General features: G+C 39.6%; 1 protein-coding gene across 1 annotated transcript in view; it reads right to left on the bottom strand.

Annotated features, from left to right (window-relative positions):
* The window catches only part of NLGN1 (neuroligin 1), an 882,121-nt gene extending 864,195 nt beyond the window's left edge, over positions 1–17,926 (bottom strand). Inside the window, exon 1 of the mRNA XM_054700369.1 lies at positions 17,286–17,926. The gene's annotated coding sequence lies outside the window, so the exon portion shown is untranslated. The remainder of the gene's footprint in view (positions 1–17,285) is intronic.
* Positions 17,927–18,644: the final 718 nt, after the last annotated feature.

The following is an 18,644-nucleotide window of genomic DNA, read 5'->3' as shown; positions in this document are numbered from 1 at the left end:
CTACTTTTCTGCCCAAAGGGCGAGCATATCACCAGAAGTCTTCAAAACCTGCACTTCCCATTCAACCCCAGAAATTCTCTAGTTATCTTCACACCTGGGGACCAAGCCCCCAGTGGAAGTGCTATCAATGCCTGCCAACTCCTCACAGCTGGCAAAATTTCTAAGGATCCTTTCCTCAGTAATGGTCTTTGTAGAGTGAGAAGTACTAGTTCAAAAAATAAAATAGATGAAAGAGGAGAAAGTGAAAGAGAGAGAAACAAAAAAATAAATCACACATATTCCTTATAATATTGAGGTTTCCTTGACTCAGAGGTAAATTTGTAAACCCAAAGTTCCACAGACATATCTCATGACCCAACTACCCTCTAACCACGTTCATCATAAATACATCAGATATGAGCAGTTTATGATGGGAACAGATTGGCTAGGATAACAACGCAGAAAGAGATGAAAGAATGTCATAAAGAAAGAAGGATAAATACTGTCAGAAAGTCAACTGCAACTAATTTTCACTTTCATCTCCTTCCATCTATAGCACAAACCACAATTATCAAGTATTTTCCTGAAAAGAATGACTATTACATAGAAAAGAACCGAAGAAAGCATTTGTTGTCACATTATGCACCACACACTTGACTGCAATCAGGCTGACAAAGTGCCATTACATGAGCCAGTCAAGATCATTTTATTTTATAGAATCCTTCTTTCTTGTGATTGTGCGTAATGGGATTTACCTGATGCTATCAAAGCTAGGAGCAGAGAAGTATTACAAATAAAGCCCTATTTGACCATAATCTGTGGGTTTATTTCTGGATTTTCTATTCGATTCCATTGGTCTGTATGTCTGTTCTTGTTCCAATACCATGCAGTTTGATGATTATGGCTTTGTAGTAGAGTTTGAAGTCTGGGAGTGTAATGCCTCCATTCCCTTCTTTTTTTTCAGGAGAGCTTTGGCTATTCGGGTTTTTTTGTAATTCCATATGAATTTCATCAATAATTGTTCTATTTCTTTGAAGAATGACATTGAAATTTTGATTGGAATAGCGTTGAATCTGTATATTGCTTTTGGAAGGATGGCCATTTTAATAATGTTTATTCTTCCAATCCACGAGCAGGGATGTCTCTCCATTTCTTTGTGTCTTCTATTTCTTTTAACAGTGTTTTATAGTTTTCTTTGTATAGTCCTTTACCTCTTTTGTTAGATTGATTCCCAAATATTTGATTTTTTTTGTTTCAATAACAAAAGGGATGGTTTTTTTGATTTCTTCTTCTTCAGATTTATTGTTTGTGTATAGGAAGGCTACTGACTTTTGCGTGTTGATTTTGTATCCTGCCACTTTACTGAACTGATTGATGAGTTGAATTAGCTTTTCTGTGGAGTTTTTGGGGTTCTCTATGTATAATATCATATCATCTGCAAATAGTGATAGTTTGACTTCTTCTTTTCCTATTTGGATTCCTTGGATGTCTTTCTCTTGTCTTATTGCCCTGGCTAGGACTTCCAGTATTATATTGAAAAGCAGTGGTGAGAGTGGACATCCTTGTCTTGTTCCAGATCTTAATGGAATTGCTTTCAGCTTTTCACCATTGAGAATGATACTGGCTGTTGGCTTGTCATAGATGGCCTTTATGATGTTGAGGTATGTTCCTTGTATCCCAAGAATTTCAAGGGCTTTTATCATGAATGGGTGTTGCACTTTGTCGAAAGCTTTCTCAGCATCTATTGATATTATCATATGGTTTTTATATTTCTTTTTGTTGATGTGTTGGATAACGTTGATTGATTTTCGGATGTTAAACCATCCTTGTGCCCCTGGAATGAATCCTACTTGGTCGTGGTGAATTATCTTATGGATTTAAAATGGGGGTTGAAATTGTATGGGGAATATAAAAATAAAATTTATTATAAAAAAAAAAAAAAAAAAAAAAAAAAAAAAAAAAAAACCAAATAAAGCCCTATTGTTCAAAGAAGAATTGCAGCAATTGTACCTTTCCAGTGTTTTTATAATTTGGGTAGAGTGGTAGAGAGGGCAAAAACAGAATGAGAAACCTCCCCTCTAAAACAGACAGTTGGAATCAATCTCTGTCCTGAAATATTTTGTCAAAGTAGTAATTAGAAGAGCACCCTCAAGACTGATTCTTTATGAAAAAGGTCAGTGTACTAATAAGGATGCCTTCTAATTTTCTTTTTTTTTTTTTGAGGGGGTGTACTCATTTTTCCTTCCTTGATCTGGGCAAGCTTACTGCAAGAATGTCATAGTGTCTTACAACAAAATCACAAGTGCAAGTATGTGGACATGTCTGTGTGGAGCGGGGAGAGGGAGGAAAAGAGAATGAGTTTGAGCACTACCACATACTGCTAAAAAGTTTCAGTCTTCGGAGCCTCCCTGGTGGTGCAAGGGGTTAAGACACAACCTATGAAGCTAACCACAGCCACAGCAGCCATGAGTTCAATCCCTAGCCAGGGAGCTACCCACATGGCGCAGCAGACCTCTCCTGTCTCGCCTGCTGCAGTGTATTTTGGTCGATCCACCTGTTCTGTTCCCCACTCTGTCTCTGGTGAATCCTCGCAGGCCCCACAACTCTGGCCTGTAACCCAACTCTTGTATGTATAAATACATAAATCTTTAAAAATAAAAATAAAAAGTTTCAGTCTTCACCTTTATTTCTGGTAGCATGATTTACATCACAAAAACAGCAAACTGTCATAACTTTCAAACATACAAACTTGTTAATATTCTGCAAAGGGACAATGGCAGGATCAGAGGGAACCCCTCTTGTTCCAAATACAATTTTACATTTTGAAATATGATTTACGTTCTGGATTGCAGCCAGGTAATTACCATTTATAAATATTTCAAGTGGAAGAAACGAAATGGTTGTTATCGGTCCCATAATTTGGAATTGCTGCTAACAGATTTTACATATCATCAACTTTTTGGCATTCTTTTTTAGAAAATACAATAAAATCTTAATATTTCTGCATTTCAAGTCTTATTGTCAGCTTTGCTGATGCTTGAGACAAAATTGTGTAAGTGGCTCCCTCTGGTGCTGGTACTAGCATTAGTTTTTTTATTCACAAGCACAGATGTAAACCAGATTAGCTGGGAGAGGTAAGAAGCCCTCAGGGCCTGCATTACTAGAAATGTCTCTTGGATACAATTCCACTTGGACTAAAATTCCTTGAAGGATGATGGCTTTTACAATACGAGAATAGACACAAATTCTTTCTTGGCCTTTTTTCTTCACTTCGTATATGCAAAGGGCTGCAAAAGGTAAAAGAAAAGTCATGTTCACCAAATCCTGGCTAGAGTTCCCCATTCTTGTTGCTGACAATGCTAATACCTCCAAGAAACTACTTAAGTACTTCTAATGGAACACTACATGGTGATCAATCACCAACCCAGATTCCACTCTGACCTGTGTCCTACAGAGCAGTGATTAGAACAAAAGTGGGGTCATAAAGTGTTCTAAGCAGCAACTGAAGACTCTAGGACATCTTCTCTGAATGGCAGTGGAGAAGAAACTGGCAAAATCTCCTTCTGTGGGAGTGATCCATATTTGTCTCTGATGACTGCTCTTTCAACCTAGGACTCACCAATGTTTGAAATCTAGGCTCCTAGGTCAGTCACCACAGTGTAAAGCCACAACAATTAGTCGAAGGCAATCTTTAGGCTTTCCCATGTTGATCTTGGCCTTGTTTCTGCCCAAGAAACTGCACATCCTCCCCAATATATTTCTCTAAAGCACAGCAGAGCCTCCACCAGCAGCCAGAATGTTACTGCATTATCACTCTGTACACTGAGAAAACGAGTGACCATATGTAGCCTATGCCAGTGGAGCTGTAACTGTGAAGAACAATGGCTCTGAGTCAACAACAGAATTAAACTACTCCCTCTTGTGAAGCTCTTCTGAATATTTTAAGTGTTGCCTTGAAAGTGTGGGATTATGTGCAAGCATAAACATTAGCTTAATGCAATTTTTTGGTACAGAATATGCCAGAGTTTAAAAATCAGAATTGAAATGCAGAAAATAACTTTGGGATAAATTTAATTTTTTTCATGTGTGATTAAAACATGATTGAAGAGGCATACTTTATGTATAATTAAAGTTGCTTTGTAATTAAGAGATTTAAGCATGTATAGAAAATGATACAGCTTAGTTTGAAGATCTTACAAAGGCGCCTATTAAACACTCACTCCCTAGCAAGCCTATGACTCAAATGTTTTCACATTCGAATGCTGATAGAGTCCTTGAATTTTTTAAAGCTGCCAATTTCACCATTTCTAAATGCTTTATCCCTCCTTCCATGTGCTAGTAAAATAAAAACAGTCCTATCTTTCTCACATTAGTCAAAACAAGGATGTAGAAAACTGGGCATCTTAATTTCAAGGGCATCAGGGGAAAAAAGAAGACTTTCAGAATCTTGACTCTTTGCTTTCTCCACTGTGCCTAGCACCGCGTTTGTCCTAATACATAAAAAGTGTGTGATAACTTGTGAGTAGAAAGTGTTTGTGTATGTGTGTGAACAGTTATCACAGTAATGAGAATATTTCTGGAAATAATTATGTGCCAGGCAAAGTGCTATATTACTTCCTTTAGCCCCACAACAGCCCTTATGAGGATGACATTATCAACCCTACTGGACAGATATAAAAATTAAATAAAGTTGAGGATTACACAGAATCGTGCATCAAAATCATGCAAGAAAATCACCTCAGAAGCTGAAGAGTAGTTGTTTTCCTCAGTCTTGTTCATTTTTGTCACCCCCCCTTTCCCAGGTCCTAGTTCCTCAATCCCTAAGAACAGTACTCATTTCTTCTCAGGCTTTGTCATATCAGATATTCACTCTTCTATTTTTCAAGTAAATCAGACAGACAGACAGACAGACACATGTGTACATACACATATCACACTATTTTTGCAAGTCTGAGTGAAGCAGGAGAATGAAAGGATATTGCAAACTGTAAGATGCTTTTTTATTCTATCTTCCTGATAGACTTCCACTTTGAGTGACTGTGCTTCTTTCTGCCCTATAGCATCACCTCACCCTGTGATGGTAGAGAGTAGTGATTCTATGAAGCCTCATGCTTCTGTGGAGTTATAGAGAAGATTATGAGGGACTGACATTCAAAATTGAATACCAGGACCATTCCCAGTTTATCTCTGACTGGCTAAGTTGTACTGATTTGTAAGAAATTGTGGCTGTATTTATAGGGTTCTATAGAAGACATACTTATGCTCTTCTGAATGATTCTCTGTTCCCTGGGTGCTGGTCATTCTAGCCACCGACTCCCAAAATAAGCTACTGTTTTTACAGACAGTAGATTTGAAAGTCAGGAGGGACATGTTGATTCCATGTTCAATTTAGTAGAAACAGAGGAATATATGTCACTTGAAATTACACCTCATAGGCCTCAAAAAGTTATATTATTAAAATGATGATGACCATGATCAGTGGGTTTGTTAAACCACAGCTGAGCACCAAGTAGAGTCTCTCTCTCTTAAGTAAATGGGTCATTTTGAGTATAAATATCCTGTATTCAGCAGGTCTGAAAGGAATGATTGGAGTATTCTATTGAAAGGGAGCATGGGCATGAAGATGCATTTTGGGAGACAGCATTTCCATTACTTCCTGGGGAGAGGGTATCCAGATTATAAAACAGTGTCTAGGCAGGTAGTTATAGGAATAATCTTACTTGATAAACAAATGATGTCATATTGATTTAGCATCAATAAGTTATATGAATACACATATTCTCAGAAAGTTAAAATTTCCATTTATATAATTTATTTCCTGGTATTTCCTCTTACATGAGTAATGTGAATCACTTTTCCTAAAGACCACTTTATCTCAGAATAATATATAATTGATATTTCCGATATGCAGAGGTCATAAGCCAAACTAAATGAATACAAAATGAGATGTATCTTCTCATAAACACCTTTCTTTTCTACAATAGCATGTCTCAATATTTTTGAAAATGTGCAGAATAATCTATTGCTTCTGCTAATATCTTATTCTTGATTTTTGTTACTTGTCTTCAAGTAATTTTTTGCTCCATCTTTCTACATTTATTCATATCCAAATATCCTTCAAATAACACCTTATTCATAGCCTCCCTAAAAAGGTTACTCTCATCTTTATTATTGCTTAAACTAACAATACTGTAATCACTCATTATATATCATAAATGGTACTGATATATGTATTGCTATGCTATATATGAAACTAATGCAGGGAAGAATTATATGAAGATTGGAATGTTTGAGTTCAAACTATCATTTTATAAAATTAACAATTTATTTTTGCCCTTTTTATCACCTTTAAACTGAGGAGTTTGGTCTACAACTATCTAAAAAACAATTATGGCTTTTTTTAGCCTCTCAGCTGGACATACCATTGGAAACTTATTAAAAATTTTTAGAATGAATTATTCCATTTTATGATAATTTACAGAATACCTAGGGGAAAAATTGGGAATTTCCTCTTTACTCATAAAAAAGTGATGGCAATGACAACATAACCTCAGCACCTTATCTAATGGTCTAAGGCTCTGAACCTGTAAATAATATTCACATCTTAAGAACTAGTATCTTGAATATTGCTGCTATGAAAAAAAATGACCTAGGTAGAACATGAAAGTAATTTAGTTAATAACAATATTATGTATCTTATGTAGATCTATCCTTTAGTCGTATTAAAAGGTAACTCCAACATTATCTAGTAAAAAAAGGAGGTAGGTAAAGATTTTCTTCATGCTCTATAAATCAACTCGCTATTATGGAAAAATAGGTAGGTGAGAGGCAACCAGTGTTTTCTTTGTGGTGACTACAGTTACAATGAAAGAAAGGAGAGTGGCACACCTCTGGAGAGCTTGTTATTCATCAGAAAGTAAGTACCCAGCTTTCTGACCACTTAAGAGCAGCGACAATTTTCAAATACAATACAGAGAAGAAACACTGTTGTCTGTGAATAGCACAGTAAGAACTGTCAAGATATATCCACAAATAGTAGCATCTGACTGATCCAACAGGAACCCCTCTTCCTTTTATTCAGTTTTTTTTAATCAGTGGAATGTGGCTGAGTAATGATAAAATTAAAAAAAGGAAACTTCATTGTTACCTTCCATTTTCTCTTGCTTTTTACACATGGCTCCCTTTTTAAACAGAACATTTTTATATAGTGATATTTAATTCCTTGTGAAAGTTTTCTTTGTTCTTGGTGGAAAATGTATTTTCTCCTTGCCTCTTCTGACTTTATATCCTTTATTTGGCCTTCATCTATTCAGTCATCTGTCTCATCCAAAATGTTTGAAGGGAGGGGTCCTAATCCCTAACTCTATTCTATTGAAACCTCTGCATTGCTTACAGTTTTTTTTTAAGTACAAATAAGATAGGTATGTGTAAACCTCCAAGTAAATGCAAAATCTTAAACCTATAAAAAATAAATCTTAAGGTTATACAATTTATATTACTTCTCTTCAGCTTACCAGCTTAAAGTAACACCTCTTTTATTATATATTTATATAATGTAAGTTTAAATATTTATTATTATGAATATTGTTTACTCCTGATTAGTAGTAAACTACTGATTACCCAAAACAGTTCTCAAAGTCAAAAGACACATGTCACTTCAATTAGTCCAAGCATTTTAAAACATGGGGACCAAGGCTCAGCGAAATGAAGTGAGTTACAGAAAGCGATACAGTTATTAGAAGAGTCTGCCCAGTGAACATAGATCTCTAGATTTCTGTTTAATGCTTCTTTTAACCTCCTATTATCCATTTGGAAGATTAGCGACATTTTATATATTGCAAACTGGTAGAATGAGTGGAGAATGAAAAAAGATGGAATTAGATTCTAATCACACCTGCTAAGAATTATGTAGTAACCGCTGTTATCCAAATGTTTGGCGATTAATTAAATAAATTAGTTAACTAATTATCATCATTGCATTAGCTTGTTTAAAAATGGAGAATACATGTATCATTAAGTTGCCATATTTCATTGACTTAGACACATTTCTTTTTAAACTTTAACCCCTGTGAAATCAGGATGTAGTTTATAATTCCTCATAGTCAAGTAGTAATGGACGCATAGTTGCCATTGATGTCCAGTATGAAAATAGGCTGTAATCCTCTTCCCCAACATTTATGGACAACTTTTGGAAGGAAAATGAGATCAGGCTGTTGTCTGAAAATCTTCCCTTGTCACATTCTAGTAAGATCAACAAAACACTAACATAAAACATTCAGAAGGTACCAGCTATTTGGAGTGAGATCCTGAAAGATAATCATTAAACACTCTTAAAAAATGTGTATCACAAACACACATAGAGACTAAAACTTGGAAAAAACAAGAATATAGATGGTTCTAAGTGAAAATCAATTATTCAGACGAGTGAGTATCTGGATAATATATAGTGCTTTTGAATTCTGAACCAATGTATTTATTATTAAGATTATATTTCTATTCATGTACAAGATTGACATATAAAAATCTATACCTACTACAGTCTAAATTGGTTTTTATAAAAGTGTAAAATCCTGAATGGTAAGAAAGCACTTGGTAATGATTTTGTTAAGTTGTTTCTTCTTTCTAAAGCTTACATAAAATAACGGCACATCCTATAATCAGTGATTCCTTAGTATGGATGAAATGTAGTATATTAAATATAATTAAATACTTTTTAAAAAGATTTATTCATGCATACAAGAACTGGGGTACAGGCCAGAGGTGCCGGAGGTGAGAGGATTCACCAGAGACAGATTGGGTAACAGAATAGGCGGATCGACCAAAATACACTGCTGAGGGGAATGGCAGGCGAGTCAGGAGAGGTCTGCTGTGCCATATGGGTAGCTCCCTTGCTGGGGATTGAATTCATAATGCAGTGGCTGGGGACAGCCTCACAGGTTGCATTTTAAGCCCTTGTGCCACCAGGGAGGTCTTAATTAAATACTTTATTCCCCCAAAAAAGGCTCCAGGAACATGCACCTTAGTGTCAATGCATGCAAACCATAATCATCTCATAGTGGATTGGCTGAAGTACAAGACAGTGTAGTGCCAAAGTTCAGAACAGAGGAACTCAGATAGAGGCTTAGAAAACAGGCTCCCTTGGTGGTCTCCACTTAATACAACAGTGCCCACTAATATGTGGGTCCACTTAAAACCCAATTTAACTACGCTTCCATTTTCAAATATAGCTTCTATTAAAACAAAAAAGAGCAGCATCTATTTTTGACCTTTAACACAGATGGAGGTACTAATTATCATTTTAAGTCTGATTCAAAAATCAGTTCCCCTGAAGGCAAGGAGCCCAGGTCAGAGGTAGTTGCTGTGGTACAAACAGCTTCAGGCATGGAGCTGAAAATAGAGCACTGGCAATGGAAAGAGGAGACACTCTGAAAATACATCCTAAACTGCTTAAGGTAAACCAAGGAGAGCCAAGATCCATCACAAATTTTTCTTTGAAACAAATAGAGACATACCAGTCTAAACCTTCTGGTTCTTTCACAGTGTAGCTTTGTGTAAAAGTTTTATCTGCCCCTTCACACTGGGGACAAAGTTAAATGACAGGAATGAGGTGATTAACATTCTAAGGATAGAGAAGTGAAAAAGTCGAAAAACACTTGCTATCCAATCACAGAGCAAACCCTGTATGATGAGTACAGCTCACTTATACTTTCTCCACCTACCCTGTCTTAGTTACACATATGCCTGCAAACTTCAATGTGTATCTCTACCACTATAACCCAAACACTACTGGTATCTCCTTTTCCTGAAGGGAAATTACATGTATTGATGGGATCAAGATTCAGCAACTTACTGCACACAATTTTGAGTAATTTCTGAACATACATGCATTCAGCAAAAGAACATTTATTGAATGATACATGATAATGTTTTTTTGTACATGTAAATATACATGTACATATATGTTCTTCTACTTCTAAAATAATTTAACTCAGTTGACAACAAAAGGCTCAAATACAATCAAATCTTAAAGCAAAATTTAAGTGAAAAACTTTTCAAATAATGAAGCAGGGTAAAAGGAGACAGTTAATGACACCTTTTTTAATTGAACACAAAATTAGCACTGAGCTTCCATAAAGTCAGACAAAAAAAATGAAACTAAAACTTACCTTGTTTTAAAAAAAAGACTCATAATGTTCAGAAATAATCACTGGCATGTGATCTAAAAATCAGAACCCTCCTCTCAACCCTCCAAGGAAATATTTATCCAAAGCAGAGGAGTAACTTTAATTTGACAACTGATAACAAGTCCTTCAAGAGAATAATTAGAGGGCCTGTCTGGTGGCACAAGGGGTTGGGACACAACGTATGGGGCAATCCGCAGTCACTGTGGCACGGGTTCGATCCCTGGCCAGGGGGCTGCCCACATGGAGCAGCAGGCCTCTCCTGGCTAGCCCGCTGCTCCTCTCAGCAGTATATTTTGGTCATCTGCCTGTTCTGTTCCCCACTCTCTCTGGTGAATCCTCTCTCCCCCCACATCTCTGGCCTGTACCCCAGTTCTTATATGCATAAATAAATAAATCTTTAAAAAAAGAGAGAATAATTAGAATGGATTAGCATTTTTTTTACATTATTCCTGAATTATAATTGACAAACATAAATGATCTACTTGGCAAGGAAAATATGCTCAGGTTTAACTATCATTATATATTATATGATGTGGGTATAAGTTGAAAAGATGTCATTTCAGTTTAGACAAGTAATGTAGCATGATTTAGTGTTTTGGGCCTCCCTGGTCATGCAAGGGGTTAAGCACAGCATTGTGAAGCTATCCACAGCCTCTACAGCATGAGTTCAATCCCCAACCCACCAGGAAGCTACCCACATAGCTCAGCAGACCTTTCCTATCTCGCCCACTGGTCCCCTCAGCAGTGTATTTCAGTCAGTCAGCCTGTCCTCTTCCCCACTTTGTCTCTGCTGAATCCTCTCACCACCCAATCCCCACAACTCTGGCCTGTACCCCAGTTCTTGTATGCATAAATCAATCTTTAAAAAAATAAATAATTTATGGTGTTTGTAATTCTCCTAGCCAGGGCTCATTCTTGCAACTTCTGATACTCCAGGTATTATTAAAAAGTATCCCTGGAACATATGAAAATACAACCTATGTCCATTCAATCTTGTTTAATTGTTTTGGGGGTGGGTGTACACATTCGATTCTAACATAGGCATCCCATATTATTAGAAATTTGAGTAAGACAGGGCATAATATTTATGGTACACCATGTATGGTGCCCTAGGTTACAGTTATTGCCTCGTTCCTTCCAGTTATCAAGAACTCTGATTTTGTTAAAGTGTGACATTGCCATGTCCACAGGGAAAGCAGACCTTTCCTCAAATCCCAGGGGGAGTATGATTGATCAAAACCATATAATGCATTATCTCTTTGCTAGTGATTAGTTAAGGAACAGGCTGTGGTTTTATGCATATGATAAACAGGCATATAGGGAAATCTGTTAATAGCTTCAGGAAAAATGCTCTTTCCTGATAAAAAGAGACACTTGCATGAGAATACTGCCTCTTCTTTTTTTGCTTTGAGGGGGACTGTTTGAAGAGGTGATACTGGCTCTGCAGCAGTAATATTGTTTATCTTGATTCCAAGAGGGGTATCTCAGAGGCCTGATATCTTTGAACAGTTTGAACAGGTGGGTTAACCAATCCTGGACAAGCATACCTCCAAAATTTTGGTTCTGGGAGATAATGAAAGTTTTATATTTTGTTTTGTTTAGTTCTTTAATTAGGTATTCTATTACTTGCATGCAAAAGTTTAACACACATTTTTTATTTCTACATTCTCAAAGAACTGAACAAAACTTGGCATTCAACACACTAATAGAGAATGAAGGATGAGGATAAGAAGAAAAACATGTAATCAGTCACACAAGATCACTGGTCTTCACAGTAATATGTTCCCATGATGGTAGCCAATAGTACATTTTTTAATCACACTAAGGTAATAACTGAACAGCCTAATTAAAATTTGCTACTGACTATATTAACACCTCTGCACAGAAAACTATCATTTCACTCGAAGTCATGCTAGCATGTGCTATCTTTCTAAACACAAGCATTAGAAAGGAATGTTTAAAAAAAATAGGACCGCATTTTTACCTTCCTCAATTCTCGCATGATTGACAATTATTTAATTTGTAACTGTGAATAGCAAACTTTATTGCTTTATTCAAAAGTTTGAGGATGAGGTACTGTCTAACCAAAGAAAAATAAAAGAAAGTGCAAGAGACCTCCATCATGCCCAATTATATCCCAAGTAAAACATTATCCAGAGATTAAAAAACCAAATTACAGTATGGGCATTATTTTATTGTTTAATGAAAGCAGTATCTATCCTCTTCTATGGTCGTTTACTACTTCTTTACTTTTGCTTCTCTCTTTGGTGTATTTAGGTGAATTTTACATAGTCATTTACTCTGCCATAATGGCAAACACTTCTGGTTTCCAATGCCAAATCCAGCTCTCATTTCTCACAGATTCTGATTTCCTCCAAGGTAGCAATATGCCACACTGGAAATATGTTTTCCAATCACTCATGTGCCTAGAAGTACCCATCTGACATAATTCTGGCAGTGATATGAGAATAGAAATCTATGGGGAGAACGTGCATATCACACACACAAAAAAAGAAAAATTACTCAAGGAGAAGAGGTTTATTTGGCTCTTTCCTCTCTTCCTTTTCTTTTCTTTTCTTTTTTTTTTTAATTGCATATGTTTCTCTACCATTTGTTCAAAACTCAAACAAATCCTCACGACCACTGTAATGGGGGAGTAGGAAACAGAATTTCCTTCCTTCTGATTCCACAGTATTTGTTCTCAACCCAGGATGATTTTACATGTAAGGGACATTTGGCAATGTCTGGAGATAGTCTTGGTTGTCATAACTGGGTAGTAAAGTCTGCTACTGGTACCTATGAATGGAAGCTAAGATTGCCCCTGAACATCCTACAGTGCAGAAGATATGCCCCCACAACAAAGACAAAGACTTATGTAACCCAAAATGACAATAGTGCCAAAGTTGACAAATCTTTTTTTCCTGCTTCTTCTTTGGGCCCAGAAAGCAAACATGATGCCAGAGGCGCAGCAATGATCTTATAGCCACGAAAGGAAAGTACCAGACATAACAGAAGACGTCTGATTCCTTGACTAAATGTTGAAGCAACTGTCTTCTGGTTGTTTAATATGAGTTAAATAAACCCTTATTTGCTTAATGGACTGTGAGCCAGATTTTCTGTTGCCTCACAGCCAAATATAACTTTAAATAAGATACATTTATTATTCATTTATGGTCTAATTTATGTACGGACATGAAGCTAAGTATTGTGAATGAAATGATAAATCAAGAATGGTTGATTCCAAGACCTCTGGAAACTTACTATCCAGTAAGGGAGCCAAACACCAGAAAATGTGAAAGGTAGACTAGTCCTGTTGCAAACAATATGTTGTGTGAGCTCAGAGTAAGAACATAGGATGAAAGCAGGGTCGTGAAGGAAAGACCATTCTAATGAAACAAAACAAAGTTCACCTGTCCTACTTGTGCGGTGAGTAAAGAGTTGGGAGGAAAGAAAGATTTGCATAAGCAAATTTTAGAGAGACCTAAAATGGCAAGTAGTGTTAGGAAAAATAGTAATTAAGAGTCTTTTGAATGAATGAAGAGTAAATAGGAAAAGAGTTCCAGGAATATGGTGTCTTAATCTTAAATGGTGACGTTTACGAGTAAATTGTGAAGAGTTGAATGGCTCAGTATTCTAGACATCAACACTCTACCTATAAGAAGTCAGGAGTCACTGGCCATTCTTAATAAGAGTTCCATAAGAAGCATACATGTCTTTTAAGAAAAAATAAGTTTAGTGGACTGGACCTGGGTGATTCTATTTACAAATAATTGAAATGTAACTAAGAAGTCCTATCTTCCTATTACAATCTAACAACATGCAGACATCAAACTTCAAGATACTTTAAAATGGAGCAAATGTTTATTATTGAACTGCTGTGGTTTCTAATCTTACTATTAATTCCAATTGTGTTTTGCTTATATGAGCTGCAAATTAGTTGTTTTAGGTAATCCTTAAAATAATTCCTTTGTGTAAAAATTTTTAAAAAGAGCTCTAAAAATAAATCATTACTATAACTTGCTAAAAAAGTAGAAAATCGTAAGTACCAGGGAGTATTTATCAATTAAATACCTACATCTGTCTTAATATTTCCCACAAAAGATGTTAACATTAGATTTTATGTAGAAAAATTGTTTTTACAAAACTCAACAGATTTATACCTATAATCTCTAAGTACAGCTACATAATTATCCTATAAAACATCCTAACTTACTAAGAAAATTTGAAGAAAGATGTAGACCCTGCCACTGGATAACCACTAGGCAACAATAAAAGTGGAATAAAATATGAGCATTTTAGGGTTGGAAGAGACTTTAGAGAGTGATTCTGGAAAGTCATCCAGCCGTGCAAAGAGTCATCAAGCCTTCAAACACTCCACCAAAAATGGAGTTCTCAGCCTACCTTCTGTGAGTGTATATTCCACCTTCAATTGCAAAACAATCCTAACAGTCATGTTGAAAAATACGCAATACTTAAATGTCAAAAGAAAAATTTCATGAAATAAAACTCCTCCACTGAAGGAATAAAGTAAGCCTGAAAGAAAGAACTTTCAAGGGGGGAGGCAGGACACTATAGGAAGGAGGGGTGCTAAAGAGGGTTTTTCTTAACCCCACACTGTAACAAGTCTGATATAGTTCCCTGAAAGACTGACTTCCCTCAATTTCTGCTTATGTTAGGAGGCTTGGAAAGACTAACTGCAGAATTGCAGGCTTACAGAAAACAGTTACTTCTTTTAATCAAACCATGTAATCAGAAGACCTGAGTAATGATTAAGTTCCACTTTCTCTGTGAATCACTCAATCACTCAGCAGTGCAGGCAGAATGAGATTCATTTTCTGCTAAGAAAGGCCATGGTAAACTTAATCTTTCTGTACTTAACATTTAATATTTTAAATACGTGATGGCTCTTGCTTCTGAGCTCCTTTCAAAAAGTGGTATTATGCTAGGTTGTAATGGTTGGCTGAAATGCCAAGAAATTGTATTAGATTTTACACTCAAACACATGTACCCAACCTCTCCTTAGTGAATAATATACATATATATATGATCCTATTTATAATAAAGCATCATTGATTTTTGAGAAATATATAACCCTCTAATTCTCGTGAACAGCATGAGAACCTATGTAAAAAATAGTCTAATGTAGTTTTAGCATGAAAGAAGAAAAACTGAATAAATTAAGTACCTATAAAATGCAGAGTAAGAGAATGCAGGGTTAGCTCTCTAAATTCATGTTTCCTATGCCCTACATGTATCACCATGGTCTTGGAAAAAAAAAAAAAAAAAAAGAAATAGTGTAAAATACCTGAGTGGAGGCCAACTGCTTGGGACTTGGGCTAATCACAAACGAATCAAATATTAGACACGATTTCCCTCATCTCTACAGCACACTAGCAACCTCCTCTGGAACACATGATTTCAATTCAAAACCTCAACCTAGATCATTTTAAATTCACTGCAGAAGGGTTTTCTTGTCTACTCACAAAGCAGGGCTGGACGGTCAGGAGCCGGTGGAGAACGTTTGAAATGTTTGCACTACCTTCTCCTCCCAGGGGAGTTTATTGCCCAATAATGCATAATCTATTAGCTGCTCATCGCGGGGGATCAAGGGAGTGACATCTTGACTCGAGCCACGCAGATATGAAAGCCACTTCGCCAGAAATGTGGGGAAGAAGAGCAACTTTCTTAACCCGGTCAAACTAAGAGAAGGAACCCACCCCGAACTAGCCAGAGGGCCTGGGGAGAGCAGCGGCTGCAGGCAGCTCCCCTGCGCTCCGCCCGGGCGTCATCAAGGGTTTTCTTCTGGAGGCGGCATTGTTCCTCCATCTGCTCAGCCACGGTATTTCGCCAGGAAACCCTCCCGCTCGCTCGCAATCCTCGCTTTATCTCTTTGGTACCTCTCTGCGTCGTCTGGGCGCGGGGTCTCTGTGGTCCCTGGGCTCAGCTCTAGGGTGAAACGCTGCAGTGACTGGGGCGCCGCTCGAAGGCGTCGGGGGCCACTGCGCTCCTCCGCCGGGCTCGGGCAGCGCGCGCGCCACGCCAGGGCGCTCTCCTCGCCTCCCCGGCTCTCCGGCGCGCGCGGGGCTCCCGGCCTCCTATCCCGGACCCGGGCTCGCCCGGCCGGCGGTGCGTCCTCACGCGAGCTCCGCGCGCTCCGCCGCGGCCGCCGGGTCGTCGGCGCGGTGGACGCGACGCCCCCCGCGCGCAGGCCGGGACTCGGGGCTGGAAGGGTCAAGGCGCCTCGGGGAGGCGGGAGGAGGAGCGAGGAGAGCCGGGGCAGGTGGAGAGCGCGGGGGGCGGGCGGCGGACGGGCGGGGTGCGGGGCGCTGGAGGGAGCCCGAGGAAAGAGGAGAGGCGTCTGCTCCGAAAGCGCCAATGGAGAGAGGACAGAGGGGACCGGAGCGGCGCAGAGAACACCCACCGGGACGGGCGGGCCGCGCGGGCCGGCTCCGAAGTGCCCGGGAGAGAGAGGGTTAGCGCAGGAGGAAGGAGGGTGAAAAGCGAGAAGATATCGGGACAAGTTGCCACATCTCCCCAAAAGGTCGAATCAGAAAACGTGCGTCAAGCGGGAATGGGTCACGATCTAAACGGTGGATTTTAAAAGAAATGAAGTGGCATATAGTTTTCCCTGCACGGCACTCGCTCCGTCTGCCTGAACTCTGGTCCATGACCCTCCGAGTAAAATGCATCGGCTTTACGCAGCACCAGCAAGTGAATTTCCTCCACCGTGGACTCCTCCTGAGAGCTTGTCTTTTTTTTTTTTTTTTTTTAATAAAATAGCATTTAGGAGGCTCCATGAACCACCAAGTACCAAAGAAACCAACCACCCAGTTCATTAAAGTTCATTATTTTTTTTTTTATTGTTTTGATTTCGTCAGAGGATAGAGGTAAGGCTTTGCACCCAGTGATGTTTGAAACAGCTTACTGAGGTAGCACGAGTTTTCAAAAAGGCAATATGGGTTTCCTAAAACAGCTAAAAAGGGATTGGAAAATGAGAGACAGAGAGAGAGAGAGAGAGAGAGAGAGAAGAAGAGAGAGAGAGAGAGAGGAGTAGGAAGTTCTTGGCAATCCCGGGGATTAAGATAAACGCTGGAGCTCGGCGGACGCAGGAAGCTCCCTTACCTTTTTCTCTCTAAGCCCCGTTTGCACCTGCTCTGCAACCATAAATACTTCGTGGTGTTTAGTGTGCAGCCAAACGAAGGCCGAATGTTAAACAATTCTTCACACTCCCTCCCCTTTTTAAAAAGCAGGCTCAAAAGAATGTTAATACTGTTCTCGTTCTCCATCAGCTCCACAACATTCCGCTTTGTCAGGACGAGAGCCGGTTACCAAGCGCTGGGGCACCCGCAGGCGTATATGTATTTATATAGTATGCGGTCGGTATATGAACATATATACGTTTTCTGCATATAAATCCAAAAAGAAAAGCGCCGTAGATGCCTCTGAAAGCGGGAGGGAACGGAGAAGAGCAAAAACTTGGCAAGCCAAACGTATCCAAAGATTTCGTACCAGGAGCCACCTGCTTCAATACGCAGAATTCCCGAGAAGATTTAGAGGAAGGAAAAAATAAAAAAAATAAATTAAATACCCCAAACACACACTTGAAACTGGAAGACGCCTAAGACGCGTGGAAATGGAGAAGCTGAGCAGCTCTCCCGAAGGCACGGATCCGTCAGCTAAGTGAGCAATCGCCTCGGAAAATCACAGGCGGGGAGGAAGCTGCAGATGCGTCCCCTGCTCGGGTCGCCGACGCCGCCGCTGCTACCTGTAGACACGCGCACTCACACGCAGACACACGCGCGCACACACGGCACAACCTCCTCGCGCTCTCCCCCCGCCCCGCTCTCCGTGGCTTTGTCGGTGCAGGAGACTGAATCAGGCTAGACCCATCCTCCAGACCCGTCCGGTCCCCTCCGAACCACGGTTTCTCCTCCCCGACACCCCCTCCTTGCTCGGTTTATTGCAGGGCATCCCTCCCCCGTGCGCCCCCCTCCCCCGGGTCGGAGGCTCGATTGCAGTGGGGGGTGGGCTTCGGGGGCGCGGGTCCGGCGGCGAGAGACGTGATGCTGTGCAGGTCCCTCCCCGTGCAAGTTCCGCCCTCCCCCTGCCTCCCCCCGCGGCGACCGAGCATCCTCTGCCCGCAGCGCCCACGGTGGCAGGAGGGGTGCAGGGCCCCGGGCGTCACGTGTGACGTTCACCAAACCACTCGGAGGAGCGAGTGAGTGAACTGGCACCGCCGCCGAGCCCGAGGCCTCGGACGCGATGAGTTTCTCTGTTCTCGGCGTCATTGTGATCCTGTTCCAGGCGTTTTCGTCTGGGTAACTGAGTCAAGCGCAGAGTTGGAGGCAACAACCTTCTACTATGCCTCTTAGGGGTTCCCCCCACCACCCTTGGTTGAGCTCTCGCAACAAAACTGCCCCCTATTTTCTGTTTCCACTGGCGAGTGGCAGAGGAAGCTCCGAATTGAAGCTTCTGTTGTGG

This window comes from Talpa occidentalis, unplaced genomic scaffold (assembly GCF_014898055.3).
Source record: "Talpa occidentalis isolate TD23 unplaced genomic scaffold, MPIMG_talOcc4v2.1 talOcc4.4, whole genome shotgun sequence".
Classification (NCBI taxonomy): Eukaryota; Metazoa; Chordata; class Mammalia; order Eulipotyphla; family Talpidae; genus Talpa; species Talpa occidentalis.
This window is presented reverse-complemented; position numbering and strand designations above follow the sequence as displayed.